Source organism: Phragmites australis, chromosome 2 (assembly GCF_958298935.1).
Source record: "Phragmites australis chromosome 2, lpPhrAust1.1, whole genome shotgun sequence".
NCBI classification, from domain to species: domain Eukaryota; kingdom Viridiplantae; phylum Streptophyta; class Magnoliopsida; order Poales; family Poaceae; genus Phragmites; species Phragmites australis.
Genome location: NC_084922.1, coordinates 22,902,485 through 22,925,216, shown reverse-complemented (window position 1 = coordinate 22,925,216; position 22,732 = coordinate 22,902,485). Strand labels below are relative to the sequence as shown.

The following is a 22,732-nucleotide window of genomic DNA, read 5'->3' as shown; positions in this document are numbered from 1 at the left end:
TCAGGGCTACTATTTGCATATTTTAGCTGGATTTTTGCTATTCATGTAAAGTGAGGCTCACGGGGTGAAGGGTGCGGTGTTTCTTGAATTTCGATGTTGATGTAAGTGGTGAAATTAAAAAGGTTTAATTAGAATCATTGGAGAAGGGACGGGCACATTATTATTAGGATGGCAGTTTTAAGTGGTGCAACTTCGAATCTTGTGAAAAGGTTTTTTTTTTGTCAATGTACATGTGGATGCATGCATTATCACTATCGTTAATGGTGCCTCAAAATTTTCAAAACTGTAGCCAAACGATCCAACATACTCTGAGATACGAGTATATTTGAAAGTGGTGAAATCAGGGATCAAATTAGCGGTTACAGGCGGTATCGCCGTATCGGCTGTACTGGCCTAGACCGGTAGAAAAATACCAGTCTAAAAAGTTTTAAACTTAAATTTTGAATTTAAAATGTTAGAAATATGGTTGGTTCAGGTTTTCTATTGCTCAGGCTATTGGAAGTATTAATCTAAGACTAATGGAATTTGATTGTATCGGGAGAATGAGGCAATGATTACAACGAGCTGTTCTTTTACATGATAGTGTGAACAACCAACAATTTTTTTAAGTATTCAACAACTTTATTGAACTTAAGAACTGTCACACCTAGTTTTATGATCAAATCAAATATAGATGTGTATGTCACGATCAAGTTATGTACATACAATGACTTCATAAGTGCAATAACAGAATAATATCTCTTATTATAACGTTAACATTATTACTTCAATGACCCTAAGGGTCTAAAAGAAAAAAAAACACTACAGCGGAACTAAGTATACTCTTCAATCTTTCAGTGACTCTACAGGCAATCGACAGAGAACACATCCTAGAAAACATCATCCTCTAGATAATCTTCATATTCCTCCCCAACTGAGCAATATTGTTTTAGACAAATGTGAGTACCATACTCCACAAATTGTGATAAATATGCAAATGGGGCTTATCACAAGAATACAATAATATGGGTGTTTGCATAAAAGCATAATTTAAGTAAATTATAATTCAAAAGTGAGTAATTAAATTAAATGAACACAATTCATAGCCTCAAGATTCCTACCATCTTAACCTAACCTCGGGTTCCAACCACCTGATCAAACCAAGAGTTTCCATCACCTCAACCACGTTTTCCACCACCATGATTGACCAAACCAGATTCTCAAATATGTGTAGTTGACCTAATTATTAGGGTTTACTAAGTATTTCCCCCAATATTCCTTGTAGCCTTAGTGCTGGTTTCATACATTGGTAGAAAATGCTTAGTGATGCTTACTCATGGATAGTGTAGATAATAATAACTTCGGTAAAAGTGCTAAACACATGGAAAGTAGGGTCTGGGCAAGTGTTGGCATGATGGTTAGCATGTGGATGTGTTTCACGCAATTATAGGCTTTGTCGAGATAAGGTGATTACCCTAATGTTTGGATGGCAGTGGTCTTGCCTAGACCATATTAAGGATTAGTTCATGGAGCGATCACCTATGAAAATAATACAACTACAAGCCTAGAATGGGACAAGCATATCCGAGCAAGTTGTTGTCTTCTCAGCATGGTGTAGATCATTTGGTGATACAAGGAATGGAATGGTGTACTTCCTGGGATCCGTAAGACACATGAGGAGGCTTCCGGAGTGGAGGGTGTATTCCTACGGTGGTGAAATATCAGCGGGTAGACTTATGTTGAGAGAGGATTGGTAAAAGCTTTGCAGTGGATTCCTAGCGCACACCTAAGGTACTTGGCAAAACAGGAAGACACATCTTGTGAGTAAAGTGTACAACATCTATAGAGTGAAAATTAATATATCAGTCATGCTCACGATCATGAGCAGCATGGACCCTCACATGATTGGACGGGTGGTTTCAGGTTGGTCTTTGGTTGGTTCTGGTGGATCACAGCGGTGGGAATTATGGTTCAACTTTGATTTGGTTAGACATGGATGGAATCTCATATATAGAGCAAGGTACTTGGAACCTTGGCTTGAGTTTTTGAGATCTTTCACTTAGTAAATATGTTGCTTTTATAACTGTTTGACTAATAAAAGGCATTTATGCAAATAAACTCATGAGTTAAGCCACTCTTGATATTGGTTCATATGTCATATTTTTCTACACTTACTGAGTACTCCATATATTCACGCTTGCTCTCTCCCCTCAACATGTTGCTGCTCAGAAGTTGAAGATTTGGATGAGTTCCCTGCAGATGAAGCTAAGTACTAGACGTGCGGGCTTTTCGGCCAATTGCTTGTGGAGCGTTGGGCACCAAGTTATTCTTTTGCTACTATGTAATTTCTGTTTAGACCATCAGGGCCATTGATGTTATAAGTTAAACATAGTAATAAAGGATATTGTTTTTATTATTCACGCATGCGCACAGGCACAGAATAGCAACTCATGAGTTACAACTCGTCGTATACTATATTGTAACTGCCCATAGAGTGATTGCAACTACAGATAGAGGGGTTACAACTATTAGTTGTAAGCACAGACAGAGCGGTTACAACTATATGCATATTGTAACTAGATTGTCTACCATGTTGTAAGTGTAGTGTTCACCATATTGTAACTGTTTTTAGTTGCATGATGTGATTAATTTTATTTTATTTTCTAATATTGCAACTGTACTGCTTGACCATATTGCAACTGTAGTGTTCAGCATGTTGTAACTAAAGAGTTCACCATATTATAACTAAAGTGCCTATCACCACCAGAGAACACTACAGTTTACTATGTTGTAACTACAATGTTCAACATGTTGTAACTGCGATGTTTACCATGTTATAACTATATGGACGTAACTCCTTTATGATTCTAAAACTTCATCAAAATATAGTCTTGATGGATCTTATTTTGTTAAGCATATTTTTTTCAACAATATGCATCAGATGGATTGAGAATCGAATTGGTGGTTCTAGAGATATTGCATTTTAACGATTCGAATAAACAGAATATTCTCCGCATACAACACTCTAGCAGGTGGATGATGGGTGATGTGGCACAAGCTAGTTGGTTGGCTCATGTTGTTTGCTACATGTTGGTGGCTGAGTTGTAACTGATCTATGTAACAAGTTGTAACTCACAATTCTTCAGATTGTAACTGACGGTTGCGAGATGTGCACAGCGCGAATGGTAGCGGCGCATAGGCACAAAATAGCCTCGTCGTGTGTGTGTGTGTGTGTGTGTGTGTGTGTGTGTGTGTGTGTGTATACATTGTGAGTTACAACTTGTTAGGCAAACCAGCTATAACTTCACGTCCAAAAATACATAATTGCAACACGAGAAGCTAACACGAGTTACAACTTATTATTCGTACTACGCACATCCCCTAGTTACAACCCGAAACACTATGAGTTACAACTTGTTAGGTAGATCAGTTACAACTTCACATCCAGAAATGCATAATTGCAACACGAGAAGCTAACACTGTGAGTTACAACTTGTTATTTGCACTGCGCACATCTCCCAGTTACAACTTGAAACTGTGAGTTACAACTTGTTAGGTAGACCAGTTACAACTTCACATCCATAAATGCATAATTGCAACACGGGAAGCTAATATTGTGAGTTACAACTTGTTATTCTCACTGTGCACATCCCCTAGTTACAATCCAAAACACTGTGAGTTACAACTTGTGGGGTATGCGCAGACATGAACTACAGTGAGCATACCTGCAAAATATACATATAATATATATATATATATATTATATATATATATAATGTATGTACATTCTACAGGTACTCGCAGTGTACCTGCAGAATGTGCACAGGTCTGGCGCCTGTGTGACCGAGCAACCAACCAGGCCCTGACGTGCGCGCCAGCCCCACGACACCTGTGAAATCATCATGAAGCGGATGCCGATGCTTCGTGATCTGAACCAGTCACTGGAGACGTCACCTATCACATCCAGCATTCGTTGGAGTCCAGACATGAAGAAAGGACTAATGACCATCTGAGTGGCGATGATGACCACACGGTCATCGATGATCTACATCATTCTTTCCCATCAAGCAGTAATGTTCTATTTCTTTGACTTATTTCATTTAATCTTTTTTTTTGCAGGATGTAATTACACTGCCTTGCATGTTGCAATTGCCCTTCCTTGCATGTTGCAACTGCCATGACTTGGATCTTTTAACTGCCGTGCCTTGCATGTTGTAACTGCACTTTCCTAATACAAAGTGGTTTTTATCAAGTTTAGCATGTTGTAACTGGAGTTTTATCATGTTGTATCTGTATTGTTTACATGTTGTAACTTGAATTTTTACAATGTTGTAAATTGTTTGTTTACCATGTTGTAATTGGTTTTGTTTTATGATGTTATAACTGGTTTTGTTTACCATGTTTACATTTTTCAGTTTTGCTTGTTGTTTTTAAGTTTAGTCATTCAACTGAACAATATTATTATGTCTTTTTATTTTTTTTCTTAACTTTTTGTAGCCCCTCGTGCATTGAAGGAAAATGTATCTAGTATGGATGACATTTGCAATATGCTTGAAGACAATGATATTTTTACTGATCCTGATATGCATCGGTATAGCACTGTAGAGGTATGTGTTGTAACTTTCAGCTTTCCAAATGTTGAAACTGATAACTCTTATAGTTGCAATTGTATCACCCTTATACCGTTTCTTTATCCTTTTTCCTTTTGTTACATGTACAGGCCCTCAGGGGTAGTGATAAGGTGGTGCCAGTGGGTGCAGATGAAGCATATGAGGCACATCCTCCTTCTCCAAACCCTCCACCTGATTATACTGATGTGCCACTAAGCACCACAGAGGTATGTGTTGCAACTTGCATCTTTTTTCCAATGTTGAAACTATTACTCTTATAGTTTTGCAATTGCATTGCCCTTATGTCATTCTTTATGGTTTTTTCTTTTTATTACATGCCCAGGACCCTAGGGAAAGTGAGAAGGTCTTGCCTCTGGATGCAGGGGAAGCATCTAAAGTCTCTGCTCATTCTCCAACAACTGCACCCGATGATCCTGAAGTTCCTCAGCCTGTGCCAAGTACCATAGAGGTATGTGTTGTAACTTGCCTCTTTTTTTCCAATGTTGAAACTGATAGCTTTTACAGTTGCAATTGCATCACCCTTTGTCATTGTTTTGTATTTTTTTCTTTTCTTACATGTCCAGCCCCCTAGGGGTAGTGAGAATGTGGTGCCACTGGGTGCAGAAAAAGCATCTGAGGCACATCCTCCTTCTCCACCCCCTCCATCTGATGATCGCGATGTGTCGCCGCACGCACCAAGCACCACAGAGGTATGCGTTGTAACTTGCCATTGAAAATGATAACTCTAATAGTTGCAATTACATTTTGCTTATGTCATTCTTTTTGTCCTTTTTTTCTTTTGTTACATGCTCAAGTCTCTGGGGGTAGTGAGAAGGTATTGCCAAAGGATGCAGGGCAAGCATCTGAGGTCCCTCCTCATTTCGCAAACCCTATTCTTGTTGATCCTGATGTTCTCGGCCCGCGCCAAGCACCACAGAGGTATGTGTTGTAACTTGCCACTTTCCAATATTGAAACTAACAACTCTTAAAGTTGCAATTGTATCACCATTTGTTATTCTATTGTTCTTTGTCCTTTTTTAATGTTGTAATTACACTTTGTTGCATGTTTGCAACTGCTCTTCCTTGAATGTTGTAACTTTACTTCCTTGCATGTTGTAATTGGGTTGTTTGCATGTTGTCAATGCACTTCTTAATGCAAAGTGGATTTTTGCAGTCAACGTTGCAACTATCAATATTTAGAACTTACATTGTTTTATAACTTACAAGAACGAAAACATTGTTTTTTATCAATTTTGTAACTATCAATGTTTATATTTTTGCATGTTGTAACTACACTACCTTGCATGTTTTTGCAACTACCCTTCCTTGCATGTTGTAACTATCCTTCCTTGCATGTTGCAACTGCCGTTCCTTGCATACTACTTAATTACACTGCCCTTATGTCATTCTTTTGTCATTTTTTATTGTTGTCACATGTCTAGGCCCCAATGAGTACTGCAACCAAAGCAACCAAAGCAGCTGGTTCACGTCTTACGAACAGAGGAACCGTCCATATAGGAAAGATGATGCATATGCAACTATGAAGAAAGATGTTGCTGCCAAGAAGGATGCCAAAAAGAAGGGTCATATGAGCAAATCGAAGAAGATGACTGCTACTGAAATAGAAATCACCAATTTTAATGAAGATATTATGAAGGTGACTGAACTGTCTATGGCTAATGCAGCTAGGCAGGCTGAAATTGATGCAGCAAAGGCTCAAGCTGAATCTTCAAAGGGTGATGCTGGAGGTGGCGAAGACGATGATGATTTGCAATTTACAGACAATGAAGATTCTTTTCCATTGTGTACCCCGCCGTTCACTCTACCCGATGATCAGGCGACTCGGCAGTCTGTAATGGATGACCCGTGCAAATTTCGTAGGGCTATGTACAAGATGCTTGGCGAGAGGCTATGCTCAATTCCCAGCAAATACATTTCCCCCTTCAGTTCCAAAGGTCAAAGGCCACAAGTACTAATGTCTTAGGAGGAAGATAGAGCGTGACACTGATCTGAAAAGGTAAGAAACCAGTCACAACTATTTTGTTTATTTCTTACGTTTTGTTAGCCAAATTATCCATTTTTGAAACATCTAACCTGTTTTTTTTTCTTTTTTGTCTTTTTATGTTTTGCAGTGTGACACTTATCAGTTTTGGCAGTTTTGTTTAGCTAAGTGGTGGAGACATGTTGAGTCATTCAGTGATGGAGCTCAAGTGGAGCAGCAGGTTATAGATTACATTGTTGCTTGTTTGCGTTATGACGACATTGTACACAGGGTGGATGCTTCTGGATATAGGATCTTCATCTCCCCTGATTTCTTTATGAGTCATCTCCCCTGGTTTTTTTGTAGTCAATGTTGTAACTAGTTCTTTATATAGTGTCTGTCTCTATGTTGATCTTATGGTTGTAACTAGTCTTTTTGCAATGGACAGTGTACCTACCACTGTTATGTTGCAATTGTGTTTCATTTCAGTTTGGAACTAGGGTAATACAATGCCTTGATGTAATTACAATGCCTTGTATGTTGCAACTTTCCTTTCTTTCATGTTGCAACTAGAATGCCTTGCATGTTGTAACTGCACTTTTCTAATACAAAGTGGTTTTTAGCAAGATTACCATGTTGTAACTGGAGTTTTTAGCATGCTGTAATTTGTATTATTTGCATGTTGTAACTTAAGTTTTTACAATGCTGTAACTAGAGTTTTATGATGTTGTAACTTACGTTTTACAATGTTGTAACTGGACTCTTATGATGTTATAACTGATTTTTTATAGCAAGATAATGGTTTCTTGGATTTTTTTTGTCTGTTTTTGCAGATGCATTTGAACACTGATAATATTTTTTATCGCCATGTTGAGTACGAATATGTCGTTAATGTACTTAGAGTTGACCTAGAAAAGTATGGCGTCTCCAAGCAAAACTGGTAAGTTTTTTTGATATGCATGTTGTAACTGTAGTGTGAGTCATGTTGTAACTGCTCCTAGTTGCATGATTCAATTGAGTTGATTTTTATTTTTATGTTAATTGTACTGCTTGACCATGTAGTAACTAAATTAATCCCTCTCTACCTTTTATTACATGTAGATACTGATTCCAGTTTATCACTGTTCGCACTGGTTATTATATTGCCTTAGGTTTATACATAATCGCATCGACATTTTGGACTCAAATGATTATGTGCTGAAGAACACAAACAAGGTTGAGTGGCATAAAACAATCAAAGCAAAGATCCCACTAATATATGATGCATTCATGGAGGTCACAGGGTGGAAGAAGATGCCTAACTTCAGGAGATTTAAAGCTCCTTTCATCCACTACCCGATACAAGTGCTTAATAATGACTGTGCCTTCTTCCTTTGGAAGTTCCTGGAGTTCTAGGACGGACAGGGGTTGAAAACTGAAGTAGATCCGGTTAGTTACCATTTTTAGTTTCTCAACCTCATTTGTTCGCTTTTTTTTAAGAGATGGTAATAATGTGCATCTGTTCTTTTTTGCTCTTTTGTTGATAGTTGAAGGAAAGCGTGTACAGGTCGAGCGGCTGCACTGCATGCTCTACCACCCTATGAACCAAAACCATGATCTACCTCAGTCGCTTGATAGGTTCAGGATAGGAGGACGGCGGCCAGAGACACGAGGATGATTTTTGGTCTGCCAGATAACCACTGTGTAATGCTGTAATGCAAAGCTGTTATTGTTTTATCACTCCGTCAACTGCAACAATGTTACAATGTCCACCTTTTCACTGGTGGTGACAAATTTATATAATACATAAGTAGCAATACACTTTTTATATAGTGATTGTCGTTGTGTTGATCTTATGATTGTAACTACTTTTTTTATTGGACAGCGTACCTGCCACTGTTATGTTGCAACTGTGTTTTACTTCAGTTTGGAACTAGGCTGTGTGCTAGTTGAAACTCGAGTCCATTGTTGCATGTTGTAACTGCCTTCTCTGCATTTTGTAACTGCCTTCTTTGCAATTTGTAACCGCACTGCATAATGCAAAGTGAATTTTTCAATCAACGTTGCAACTATCAATACTTTATAACTTACACTGTTTTATAACTCACAAAAAGGAATTCATAATTTTTATCAATGTTGTAATCATCAATGCTTATATATTTTTTGCATGTTGTAACTAAACTGCCTTTGCACGTTTTGCAACTACCCTTCCTTTCATGTTTAACTGTCATTCCTTGCATGTTACAACTGACTTGCATGTTGTCACTGCACTTCATAATGAAAAGTGGATTTTTGCAGTCAACATTGCAACTATCAATATTTGTAACATACATTGTTTTATAACTTAAAATAAGGAATCCATAATTTTTATAAATGTTGTAACTATCAATGTTTATATTTGTGTATGTTGTAACTACACTGCCTTGCATGTTTTCCTACTGCCCTTCATTGCATGTTGTAACTGTACTTCCTTGCATGTTGCAACTGTCATGCCTTGCATGCTGCTAAATGAAACTGAGCTCTATGTACTACTGTCCGTGTCTTCGGAAATATCTTCTTCGATTGTCATATCATCTTCTTCCTAGAAGTCTTCATATTCCTCCTCGATGACCTTTTTGGTACTTGGTCGCCCCCTTTTCCTTGTACTGCCATGTGTTTTTCCTGCTATTTTCATCTCTGCAGCATGACTTCAGTTAGGATTCAACTTGCAGGTGGTGGAGTAGTGCCCTATGAGCCCACATTGACCACATGTATGAGGTGTTGATGGATCTTCAGTTTTCCTGCGCTTGTAGGTGCTTGTAATCCGACCTTCACTTGTTGCAGCTTGCTTACGTTTTCCTGCTTGTCGGCCTTTTATTTGTGATACAGGTGGTGCAGATACCAAGATAGGTATATCTGCAACAACCATCTTTGTGATTGGTGCTACCTTCGAGGGTGACTGGCCCCTGTGATGAGGTATTGTCTCGATAATTGCCCTCAACTTTGTCACTCCTTTTAATGTTTCCTCATATGCATGATCCGACTTGCTTCCCGCCCGCGCGAGTCGCATTACTACTGGTATAAGCTTTGTCAAACGCATTTGATCTGTACAACCTTTTGGGCCAATTTGTACGACATCATGCCTGTCCCAGTCGTTATGGGATCAAGCGTCTCGTGTGTATCTCTTCAAAAAGTATTTTGATTGGATATTTTTTACTTGAAGATGAGTGAACGTCTTTAGGATATGCATGTGGAAGAGTCCTACACCACAAGTGCAACTAATCAGTTGCAACTTAGTATCCACATTTGTTAGTAAGAAAAACATATCTACTTTTTTCTAGTGTTTTTTTGCATGTTGTAACTTGAGTTCTTAGAATGTTGTAATTGGAGAGTTCATCATAGTGTAACTGGAGTTATGAGCATGTTGTAGCTGGTTGTGTATCATGTTGTGGCTGGGATGGTTACCATGTTGCAACTGTGATGTCCAATTTGATGCAACTAGGGTGCTTATAATGTTGTAACTGCATTCATCTGAGACAAGGTGCGGCGTGTCAAGCATAAAAACTCACCAGTGTGCTCCCATTGAAGGCAATCGCAGTTGTATTCTCCAATAGACATGTTGGCTTTCACCTTGAAAGCATGCTTGGACCAGTAAAAGTCACCTATCCCTTTCTCACGCTTTACACGGTATGAGTTTTTTTCAGTGGGATCAACATCTAGGTGGAATGCTGTGTTGTTTAACCATGTCATTTGGTATTCCTTGTAAACTTTTCTGGTGTAAATCCTGATGAATTGATCATCAAACTTAGCAAAGCAGGTTTTTACATTAGGTGCCTGTGCATTTGGACACAAAAAAAATTTAGAACAGTAACCAATTTGTTCATAGTAGCTACTACCTTTCATACAAAAAGTAACTGACTACCATTTTTTACCTAAGAGTAATATGTCTCCCCCGCTTCTATATGATCCACATGTTGAAGTGCCTCCAGCATTTTTTTCAGCAAACATGTGCAGTGAGGTCACACCGTTTATAAATCCATCCTTTAGCACCCTGTTAGTGCTTTCACTTCTTTGTGTAGATGTCATTCTCCCATAATATATCTTTTTGAAGTAGGAAGTGATCCACATAGCCCTATAATCACATAGGGCCTTGATTGTTGGGTTCTCCCTTATGCCGTATGAGTCTACTGTTTCATTCCAGGCCTTCTCAAATCCTATCGGTGATAGTGGCCAGTTGATCAATGCTTCCAACTTCCCTTTCAGCCCTTTATGCTCAGCATACAACTTGTCAAGTTCCCATTGCCAAGTCCTTGTTATGTGCCACCTGCGGTATCTATGGTAGGTCTTCTCGAAAACTTTAGGTATTGCAAGTTTCATTGCTGGGTCTTCATCTTCCATGTAATGGAACAGAGTCTTATAAGAAATATTTTGAAAAGCATATGTACTGACAGCAATCACATAGTTATAACTGTAGTGTTCAACATGTTGTAACTAGAGTGTAATAAGTATTATAACTATGTTGTAATTAGAGTATTGTAACTATGTTGTAATTATAGTCTTATGAGAAATATTTTTGAAAAGCATATGTACTAACTGCAATCACATAGTCTACCAAGTTGTAACAAGTATTGTCATGACAATGCATATTGTAATTAGATTGCGTACCATGTTGCAACTATGTTGTTGAGCATATTGTAATTCGGTTGTTTCTCAATCACAACTACAAACTAAATTGTAAATGCAATATAATACATAGCGCAACTAACAACAATCATAATAGTTTTTTTACGAGTAACTCACCCGTAAGAATTACATGGGGCTCGTGCCCCCTCATGCAGACCTTGAATGTTTTGAATAGCCACACAAATGACTCTTCTGACTCATCCTGCAACAGCGCCTGCCCAAACATGACATTTTGTAGCTGATGGTTTGAGCCAATGAACATTGCTAATGGCATTATGTTCTTGTTAGTTTTGTGTGTGGTGTTGAAGGTGATAACATCTCTGAAGTCCTTGCAATCAGCCCTCTGGCTGGTGTGGCTCCAAAAGATATTCATTATCACCTTAGTTTCTTCTTCAACTTGCACATCCAATAGAAGTATTCGTTCTGAAGTTTGCACCAGTTGATGAACTCAATTTGAACGTCATCCATCCTCTCCTGTCTGGCAAACTCAGCTTTGCTGAAAACAGTAGTAACTGCACAAGTATTAGAATTGAAGCTCGCTTATACAAAGCAATAGTAACTGCTGCCAAGGTTTTCTTTAAGAGTATTCAGCAGGTACTTGTTTTTAACATCTTTCTCAGTGAATAGCCAGTTTTGCCTCCCTCTATGGAGCTCCGACATTACATTCATCGCATTCTGATGCGGCACACCATTGTGAGACATGATATTGATAAGATTGAGGATCCCTTTGTCTCTTTGCTTGTGTGCATACATGTAACGCACCATGTGTGGCAATGGGAATAGTTGCTGGTTGTGTTCCAAAACAACATGGTCGAAATACCAGCATTTCTCTTTCTTATTCAGCTTCACCTTCATCTCAGCTTTGCAACCGCTTCGTATCGATTTCTTTTCACTACTGGGCACATCACCCCCATCATTTGAATCTACAAAACCCTATTTGTTGCAGACATACTATACTGCCTCAGTACGTTTCCTATATCTCCTGACGCTGAAACCCGCGAGCTGTGCGTAATCATAGTAGAAAGTGTATGCTTCTCCTGCATCATCAAAAGTTATGCCCTCTTGTGGAACAAATACATCCAAAACCATTGGGTCCTGTAGATTCAGACACATAAAAAATAATATTATCAATCAATTGTAATTGGCAATGTTTTGCAACTGTATTATTCAGCACGTTGTAACTAGATTGTCAACCATGATGTAATTGTAGTATTCAGCATGTTGAAACCACTGTGTTCGCTAGCATGTTGAAACTACTGTATTCACTATGTTGTAACTAGGGTGTATGCTATTTTATAACTACAAACTGTTAGTGCTACCAAGTTGTAATTAGTACTGTTACAACAATACATATTGTAATTAGAGTGCCTATCATGTTGCATCTATATTGTTGTGCATGTTGTAACTCGGTTGTTTCTCAATCACAACATCAAACTAAGGTGTTTGTAGTTGGGTATGTTGGGTCCTGCAGATTCAGACAATAGTTCACATGTTTGTAACTGTAGTGTTCAATATATCGTAACTAGAGTGTCTACCAAGTTGTAAATAGTACTGTCACAACAATAGATATCGTAATTAGTGTGCCTACATTGTTGCAACTATGTTGCTGAGTATGTTTGTAACTCGATTGTTTCTCAATCAAGCTACAAAACCAAGTTGTAATTGGAGTATAGCACAAAGCGCAACTGGGTGACTTACATGGATGTAACTCTTTTCAACTGGAGGTGTCTCCATGGCGATTGGAGATATCGCAACCAGCGGTGTCTTGAGACATTGGTGGTGCAAGGGATCATGCGTTGTTGTACGCGCAACCGGTGTGATCGCCATGGATATGGATGTAGCAGCACCAAGATCCACAGCAGATGTTGGCATTGTAGTTGCAATCAGGGATGCTTGGGGCACGAATGACCTTATTGGCATCGGTTCTTTGAAATTCTGCACGGTCTACGGCGTTGGGGTCGAGAATCCGTCGCGAATTTGAGGTCGAGAGGCCATATTTGCGATCTGGAGTTGTCAACGGTATCGATTTGGGGCTTGAGCATCAGCCACCATCGCGATTTTTGGCTCAGGTTGAAGGGGTCGAGGGTGCTCAGGAGGAAGGCTGACTCAATGGGCAGCGCAAGTAAGGGAGGTAAGCTCGATCCGGGGCACACGCGGGGAGGGATGCTGGCTCGACCATTGCGCGTTGAAGCGGTCGATGGCCCGCGCAAGGAAGGCTGGCTCAGACGGGAGCGCGTGCAGGAGAGAAGGCTGGCTCAACCTTGGCGCGATCGGCCAGCCAGCGCGGGGCTATTCTACACCTATATATATATATAACTTAATCCTGACATACAAGAGTTATATTCGGTTTGATCTTAAAACCAGATGTGACATCTAGGCCGTCGATGCCTACTCGTGAAAATACAAGACAAATAAACACCAAAAGCCAATAAAAAGCCAAAGGACTCTAAACTATTTAAGAGAAAACAAGCATACCGAGCAAGAATCTAACAAAATTAAATCTAAAGCAATTTATTTGATTTATTTAATTTAATTTCTCCACACACTTAATTTTTGGAAAAACAAATTTGGGCTGCTACAAGAACCGGCCATGGTCTAGTATTTTTTATGTTTCCGGTTTTTCAATCCTTAGATGAATCATAAGTTAGCACAACTAAGGAGACATGGTAAGCCAAATCATTAGTAGCAATTGCATCTTTTGAGTTCCAAGTGTAAATATGATGCAACTCGCAGCTGTACCAATTGGACAACTAATCCATCAAAAAAAAATTACAGCTACAATTGCAAACTGGTTGCTTATAACCTCTTATTTCTATTTCATGTGAGGCTGCCACCAAAAGCCCAAAATTCAAATTTGGGAAAACCCGTAACAGCTGATGCCATCTTGGTGTAGGCTGCTAATATCTTATCATGGAAGCATACAAAATTGCAGACTTTCAACGAGCGAGCTAAAAAGAATAAATTAGAGGCCTACAAAGTACACTTGACATAAGTTTTGGGTCAGATGACATCAAATAGAATACAAATCATCATCATAGAAATGCAAAAGCATCTAAACACTATATGGTGATTTCTTTAACTAAGAATGCCCCCAAAACAAAACTACTCACAACACATTAAGCTCCAGCAAGGTTACTTCACAAGCGGTGAAGTCAGTGCGTATATGTCGATTTCATCCAATGTTGGGTGACCGCATAGTGTCAAGCCATGTTCATTTGCCAAATGCAAGAGGCAAATGAAGTAGAGGGGTGGCAAAATTTCCGTCACTGCAGCATCTGGGTTGCTGCTTGGAAGATCATGCAGCACCAGAGAAAGGCAAGCAGCGATGACTCCGGTTCCTCTCTTTCCTGCTGGACAAACTGCAAATTAAGTATTGTATTGCTAAAATAGTCATATAGCAAACATGAAGACAGGGTAATGTCCTATTTGCAAAGGGTTGATTTAGCCCATTACCCTAATAAAACGGGGTCAAGAAACTATAATAAAAATCTATTGAATGTGGAATTGTGATTATTTGGTTGAGTAGAAATGTAGTTTTAACTATTAACCCCATGGCATCATGTTGCTGTTTCAAAAAATTTACAGAAGATATGAGAAGTTCATTTTCCTGATTCTACTATGGTTGGATGCATGTCAAATAACCTAGTAACTTAAAGTAAAGTTTACAAATTTGAAACAGGTCATAAATGAAAATAATACAAAGCTTGTTAATTTGTGACAATGTTTTCAGCACAGTTCTGCGGGACCTTTTCAATGTTCAGGCTAGTGACACAGTGCTGACTTTGAAGAACATAAACGATATGTTACCCACTGTGCTGGCATAATAATCCAATGTAAAATGGACATGTCATGCCATTGTCAATTATTGGCTTTCTTGGTCCAGAATAATTTTTGAAAAACTAAGTTGTTTGGCCCTTCCGAAAGTTCGTTATTACTAGCAACATTCAGGAATATGGATGATAACCAAATGAGTCTTGTAGTTAGGGCAGTTTTGCACTAGTTTCTAGGGAGGTACTATAATCTATCATAACAATACTTATAAGTCTAATTAATCATCTGTCATCAGTGCAATTGACCAAAAGTTCTCCAATGGGATGACACAGCTCCTCTACGCACGAATGTATGAACAAAGACAGAAGTATACCAAATAATTTGATGACACTTCTCAATACAAGATATTTTCCTTACCTACCTTATCATCAGTCTCAGCAGATGTATGGATGTGATTCCAGAGCACTTCTTTTAAGGCATGAACATCCACTTGTTTTGATACCTTGTTGTATTGTATGTCAATCTTGTTGACCTATGATTTAAGAAACGAACAAGCCTCAGCTCAAATTTGGCCATATCCAAAGTTAATAGTTATCCCTCAAAAATGCAAGTTTAAGTTGATATCTTAAACACGTTAGAAACTTATAATAGTCTTTCTAATTCTTTTGATCTTAATAAACCCACTAGCTGAGGACTCTGTCCAAGGCCAGCTAGTCTACCATGGAGTTGGAGTCTACAGACATGATTTTTTATTTTATTTTTGGGTTTTTTTGGAGGGGGTACATGCTACTTTGCATAGCACATATGGCCAATTGGTTGACTATATTTATAATGCTTTTTGTTTAATAATTGTCTCTGCAGTATCACACAATATTCACTCACATTTTTATGAAACCTCAATTCATGTTAAGCTTGAAATATCAGAAGCTCACACAAGTTTCAACTCCTAAAGACAAACATTGACATGTACACCAAAATACCATAATGTAAACTTCCACAAAAATAAATAATTAAGAAGTGCACCAACAAGACACCTTGACAGAAAAAATTGAACCAAGAGGCAAACCTTTTCGAGGCATGCCAGAATAACAGACAGAATAGCCCAATGACAGGCACAAACTGAAACACTAAAGATGGTAAGATAGTGAAATTACCAAATATTGGAATATTATGATACTGTATACCACTTATAGCATCAACAATATGACCATTTGATGGTTTTGGAAAAACCTATCTAATTTATTTTTCAAAAAAAAAACACCAACCTAAAGGGTAAGGAAATTTCTGGCATCTTGGATAACAGAAACAATGACTCTAAAAACAAAAGGTTATTGTGTGTGCAGTAGTAGTTTGGTAGAAGTGTACTCCGTTTAATGCTAGTAGCCCAACAAGGAACATTATCCCTGGTACAAATAACACACTGACACTAAGAGAAATGAATCTTCATGATAACAGCGTCATCTTTTTTTGCCTTAGAAAATACATGGAGTGGTAAAGTGCAATAATGAAAAACAGGCAAACCAAGACAGCACATAACTCTCAAATAAACAAGTTCGTAAGGAAATGAATATCTTTGAAGGAAAAAATAAAACAGAACACACCTGTCTCAGTTTATTGATAAGATATACTGGCTCTTCTACATCACTACAGGCATGCCCTTCGTCAACATGATCAGTGCCAATGCTATCATCATCCCAAGGTCCAGATGGGATGAAGTCATCATTGTTCACTGTATCGTCTAGAAACGTAAAAAGGTATACCATGGAAACCATAGTTACCAGGAAATAGTGCGGTACAGAAATTGGTAATAGCACATAACGAAATACAGGCAGTCAGCACTCACATGGTCAATCTTTATCGCATGAAGTCACAATCCAATACAAATGCACTAATTCAAAAAAGTGATAGATCACGGGGACACTACCTAACAACTAGCCAAGCAACAGTAAGTAGGCTAAAACTGCAAGTTACTGTTTCTTTATATGCAGAAATAGGAAGTAGTATATTAGTAATTTATCAACTTGCTGGAATCTTCTGCTGACATCATTGCATGGCCAGTTCTCTCAGGATCCAAAGTTGGAACCCACCCCCCCCCCCCCCAAAAAAAAAGAGAAAAAACTCCCCAACCCAGGAAAAAAACACCATTGAGGCTGTGCGCAACAGTACATGTGGTATAAAAATGTTTTTTGAAGCATGTCTATTGACAAAATTAAAGCAGAATTCTTCAAATGAAAATAATGGACAAAACAGTACAAAGTGGTTTTCTTCTTCTCCGAGCAAGACACTACAAAAAAATTCAACAGTTATTACAAATAACAGGTCCATGAGAAGGACAATTTTCATGAGAAGTAAACATTACCAAAACATCTGGCAGAAAAAATAATTTAAAAAGGCTTTCGGGCTGGTAATGGCAATCCTCTGGAAGTTTATTGCTGCAGGTAGCCTTATTTGCAGGCAACAGCAATGATTTCTGATTCTTGGGAGGTGCAAAGATATTTGGAAGTTCATGTTCCAATGATTTTGTGAAATCAATATCGGGTTCATCCTTGCCTCTTTTCTTCTTCATCTCATTTGTTATATTTGAGTCACAAGATGAAGTTGGGGCAACCTCCAAATCTACATGAATGTAAGCTCAAACATTAAAAAAATCTCATCTTAAGGTAACCCAAGAGGGACTATGTACCAGAGAGTACCTTTAGCTTTCCGATATTTCCAATGCTCAGGTCCTGCCAAAGCATTTGTTTTCGAAGAACCCATGCCAAGCAACAAGAGATCTGCAATTTTGTCAAGCCTTTCATCGACAACTGAACCCTGAGGAATCTCCACAGTGTATTCATCGAATTCCTGCATACCGATATTGTAAAATAAGGTTTTGATTTTTTTTAATATTCACTATTCAGTCATAACTAATTTAATCAGAGGGTGAACAGAAAGAATCGGTAGTAAGCATCAAACTGCAGCAACACAGCTAATGCATTTAAGTATGTATCTACAATATATATGAATCTGTTCCAATATTTTTTTATTTTTCTCATATATCTTCAATGGTGTTTTTCACAGAACACCATTGAAGATATATGAGAAAAATCCAAAGTTCCAGAATCAGGTAGCACGTTATCATTATTGTCTGCGCCGTTACCGTCAAACACCTGATCTTCCATTCCTGGCATTTGGCCAGAAGGTACTCCAGATGATGGCCTTTGGTTTTCTTCAAACTGAGCCACAATTTCTCTCAGAGTAGGAGAGGTATCACTGCATAGAGGCATTTGAGCAACCATTTCCTCAATTTGCTCTGTCCAAGAGTAGAAACTTACTGAAACCCCACTGGAAGCAAGATGCAAAGACCATAAACAGCAGCAAGAACAAACTGACATTACCTTTAGCAAATGAAAGATCAATCACTTCAGCCTTCTCAGTTCGCATATCACTTAAGATGCACTTATCCGGTGCTTCAAATGAATCAAACAGCACACGGCAACTGCCATATACTCCAAGGTTATACAACAAGAGACCCTTAGCTCCACCTTCATCAAACTGAGCGGTAGTTTGATGGTATAGAGGATCCACCATGAAAGCAACTAGAGGTAAACATGACACAATGAACTTCTTACAGCCCAATGGTAGAAAAGTTTCAATAGAAGCATAGTGAAAACAATCTTGAACGTACCATCAAACTTCTTTACATTAAGGGCCTCGAATGAGGACTCCAGCGTTGAAGCAGGTGAAAAGGTATTAGCAATAATGAAGCAGAGTAGAAGTGATGAAAGTCAGCATTCGGGTCAAAGAGATATACCCTCCTATCAGCATACTTTTTGCTGACACCTTCATCTTGTGCAGGTTCTGCATTGCCACCTTCTTCCAAATCTTTAATGGCAAACACCAAATTAGACCTTCTTTTTTGTAAGGACAAAACAGTAAATAGGAACATTATATCACTAAATGACTAAAGGCTTAACACAGAACAGTACTTCTCAAACGTTTAATGTAAAGAATACAAGAAAAGAACAAATGTGCTGAATTCAACAGAACAGTTCATACTCGTTTGGAGTACACATGTTGTGTAAAGTTGTGTAACATCTTAATGTAATGTTGAGCAGTTTCCCCAGAGAAAAACAGAAAGCAAAGTCATTCTTACATGGGCAACAATTAAAAGGTCTTAACACCTGTTTCACTTTTTGATCAATTTAGAGCATGACCTTTCAATAAATCATAAACCCATACTGCATGCCAACTTACTTTGAAACTTTAAAGTCAAGCATCTTGTGATACTCAGCAAAATAAGAGTAATTTGCACTAGATGCAGACTCAATTAAAGAAGTGAAATTGTACTCAAAGCGGTACAGGTCCAGAATACAAAACGAACTGTACTGGATTCTTACCAGCCTCTTCCCCCCTTCCAGCGCTGTTGATCCCTCCAAGCACCTTGTACGCCTCGGAGTGCACCGAATCCACGCGAAACGAGTAGATCTTCACCCCCGCCTCCAGGGTGCAGCTAGCCTGATCCCCAGAAGTACATACTTCGCAACCAAATTCAAACACAGCCCACCAACCTCCCCCCCCCCCCCCCCCCCCAAAATCGGTACAATTAGATAGGAAATGGAAAATCTTAGCACGCCCGCACCTTCTGGAAGTTGATCTCGTCGTCGTCGTCGTCCCCCACCTGGATGATCTCGCTCAGGTGGTCGATGAACCCCAGCTCCCATGTGTTCTTCTGGTTAATTTTCTGCCAAATTTTTCCCGGGACGGAAAACGAATAAGCTTAGTGAGAGGTGGAGCGGTCTAGGGTTTGGAAGGCGGGGAGGCGCGTACGTTCTCGGATGGGAGCTTGATGCAGTTGTGGAAGAGGTCCATGACCTGGCCGCGGTTGAGGAGGTTGGGAAGCGAGGTCCTGGTCGCGATCGAGGAGGCGAGGGAGCGGTGGCGCACGGAGGCGGCGCGCGCCGCGGCGCGGGCGCGGGCGCGCTCGAGCTGGTCGTCGTTGGAGCCGAGCGGGAAGGCCGGCGGCGGGGACTGCAGCAGCACCCGCGAGCCTACCGCAGGGGTGGGCGGTAGCGCCGGCGCAGGGGCGCCGTCGGCCGGCATCCTCGGGCGGCGACGGTGTGGGGGGGGGGGGGAGTCGGTTGTGGGATTCGAGTGGGGAAATTTTTTTGGGGGGGGGGGGGGGTGGGCGTTCGGCCTCCCTCCCGTTCGTGATTTCAAATTTTGGGCAACTCGTGTCGGGACTGGGGTGGGGCATCCAACGGACAGATTTCTTTCTCTTTTTTCCAGTGGAACGGACAGATTTTTGAGTGTTTGACCATCTTCAATCGAAACTAAAAAAATCTATCATTTATAATATTATTATAGTACATCTTAATATTACTACACTATTTCTTATTTTTTATATCTTCAACAGCTATTTTATTTCATACTTTCCATTACTCTTCTCTTTCTCTCGAACTCATATGCATACATTGTGAATAGTAACAGAGGCAACCATATCGTGCCGCAAAAACATCGTTGGGCAACTACCTCCCGTAACATTGTTTGCTCGATACTGCCTCTATTGGAGAGGGATGTTGTTTGCTCGATACTGCCTCTATTGGAGAGGGATGCGGTGCAGAAGATGCAACATTTTACTATAGTAAGAAGAAAAAAGTACAGATATCTAAACCCTAAACAGAGATAGCTTTAGTTCGCCAATCTTCGATACGTGGTAGGGAAGGCATCATGTTAGTGCGTTTGATTCAAGGCTAAAATGGAATAGGATAAGTTAGATTAGAGTTGATAGAATAATTCATTCGTATTTATATGTATTTTATAAATATTTTGATGAATTTGTGTGTGTTTAAATGTATTTAAATTCGAATTAAATTTAAAAATATATCACATTAAATGATAAAAATACATATAAATAGAGCATTAAAAAACTCACTTTTTCACCAAATAACTTAGGTTTGAAAATATTTTTATAAATTAGTATATTACATGAGAAGAATATCAATGGATTTTTATAGACTTTTCAAAATTTATTTCAGACATTAAAATTTATTAAAAGTTATAAAAATAATCTTCTTTGCAGAATTTTGATTAAATATTGCTTCGTATTTTTTGATAAAACCAATTAAAACAGATTGCTAGTGAGCTCTAATTTGGTCGTACCCACGTTTATAGCTTTTAGACTATTCTTATATTTTTCAAATAGTTAATTGAAAACGCACAAGCACAGGAGTGCAGCTGGATGGCTTCATTCGGCCGTTTTGCCCAGATCTATCGATCCAGCATCCTGTGCGAATATTCATTGTTCATGGCCATCTCATCTGTTGAGGAAAAATAGACTAGTCTGAGGACAATAGTTGAAGATTGTTATCAAAGGTCATTCTAGAGCCTTCGGTCTCCGAACCCTGAGCAGGAGGCCCGACTTTCGGAGGCTGTAGGCCCCTTCAGACAACCTCTCCAGTATGTATGTGGTCTTCCCAAAACTCGGAGCTACAACAAACCCCTCCGGAGCCTTCGGCCTCTGGACTCTTAGCAGGAGGTCTGGCTCCTGGAGGTTGCGGACCCCTTCGGGTCACCCCTCTGGTACTTGTGCTGTCTTCTGAAGCCTAAAGATGCAATAGGTCTTCAGAGATAATATCAAGGAAGAAAGTTCACCCCCTACAACCGATCTAACGCGAGGTGACGATGATTAATGCCGGTACAAGTGGTGCTTATCCTGACACCCCAGTGCGATGAAAGTCGTCCTGACACCCAGCAGAGCAGTGTCGGGCCGCAATTGGTAACCGGCTCACCCCTCAAGGGGTAGGCACCACAATTGTTACTATAATAGATATTTATCTTCTATGTAGGATAAAAAGTAGTTATCTAGGATATTTACACATTTAACCTAATAATTCGGTCAGGTCTTAGATATTTATACATCGTGATAACTTGTATACTAAGCTACGTACCACACTAAGCTACATACCGCATGCAGAGAATCACTGATTGACATTTTCCACTAACCAGAAACTAATCTAGTATGTGTCTACCTACTAGGTTTCACTGCTAGGCTTTACGCAAGCTAAACTCCTACCTAGAAGCCCCCTTTTGTGCTGACATAACACACATTGGATAGACTCTAATTAGTATATCACGTTTTACCCATATCAGCCTCGTGGTTGGTACGTTACTTCTTGGGTTGTCGCTCCATGAACCGGTCCTTACTTAGGTTACTTGAGCAAACACTAACCAACATCATAACCATGATAACCATCAAAACCACTTTGCTCAAGGACTAAGCTTCCATGTTAAGAGACCATTAACACATTAATGACCATTGTTGCATACATTTATTAGTCAAGATTATGACACTTCTCAACATCTCAAAAGTATGGCTAAGCAATCTACCCATAAAAGACATCTAACCATAAACCATCTAGGTTCCAAGAGATGATAAGAAAAAATTTAGAGAAAACCCTAACATATATGACTACCCATCATATTGACAGACATTGTATGCAATTTTGTAAAACAAAACATTTAAAAACATAGGTTCAATATGATCAAAGACACTTGCCTTTTACCTAATACTGCTCAGTGTTGACGAAATCTTGGTCTTGAAGTCCCTCGAACTGCTCTGGAACGTTATCGACTAATCGCGAGAACTACTAACAAACAACACAAAGAAAACACTAAGAACAACATACCAAACATCATTAAAATACTTTAAAAATATTGTGGTTGGATAGGGATGATTTTAGAAACATTTAGACATAAGAATCGCCTAAAA

At 39.2% G+C, this 22,732-nt stretch overlaps 1 pseudogene; it reads right to left on the bottom strand.

Moving 5' to 3' along the window:
• Positions 1–14,039: 14,039 nt before the first annotated feature.
• Positions 14,040–20,125, bottom strand: LOC133903558 (condensin complex subunit 2-like; annotated as a pseudogene).
• Between the last annotated feature and the right edge of the window lie 2,607 nt (positions 20,126–22,732).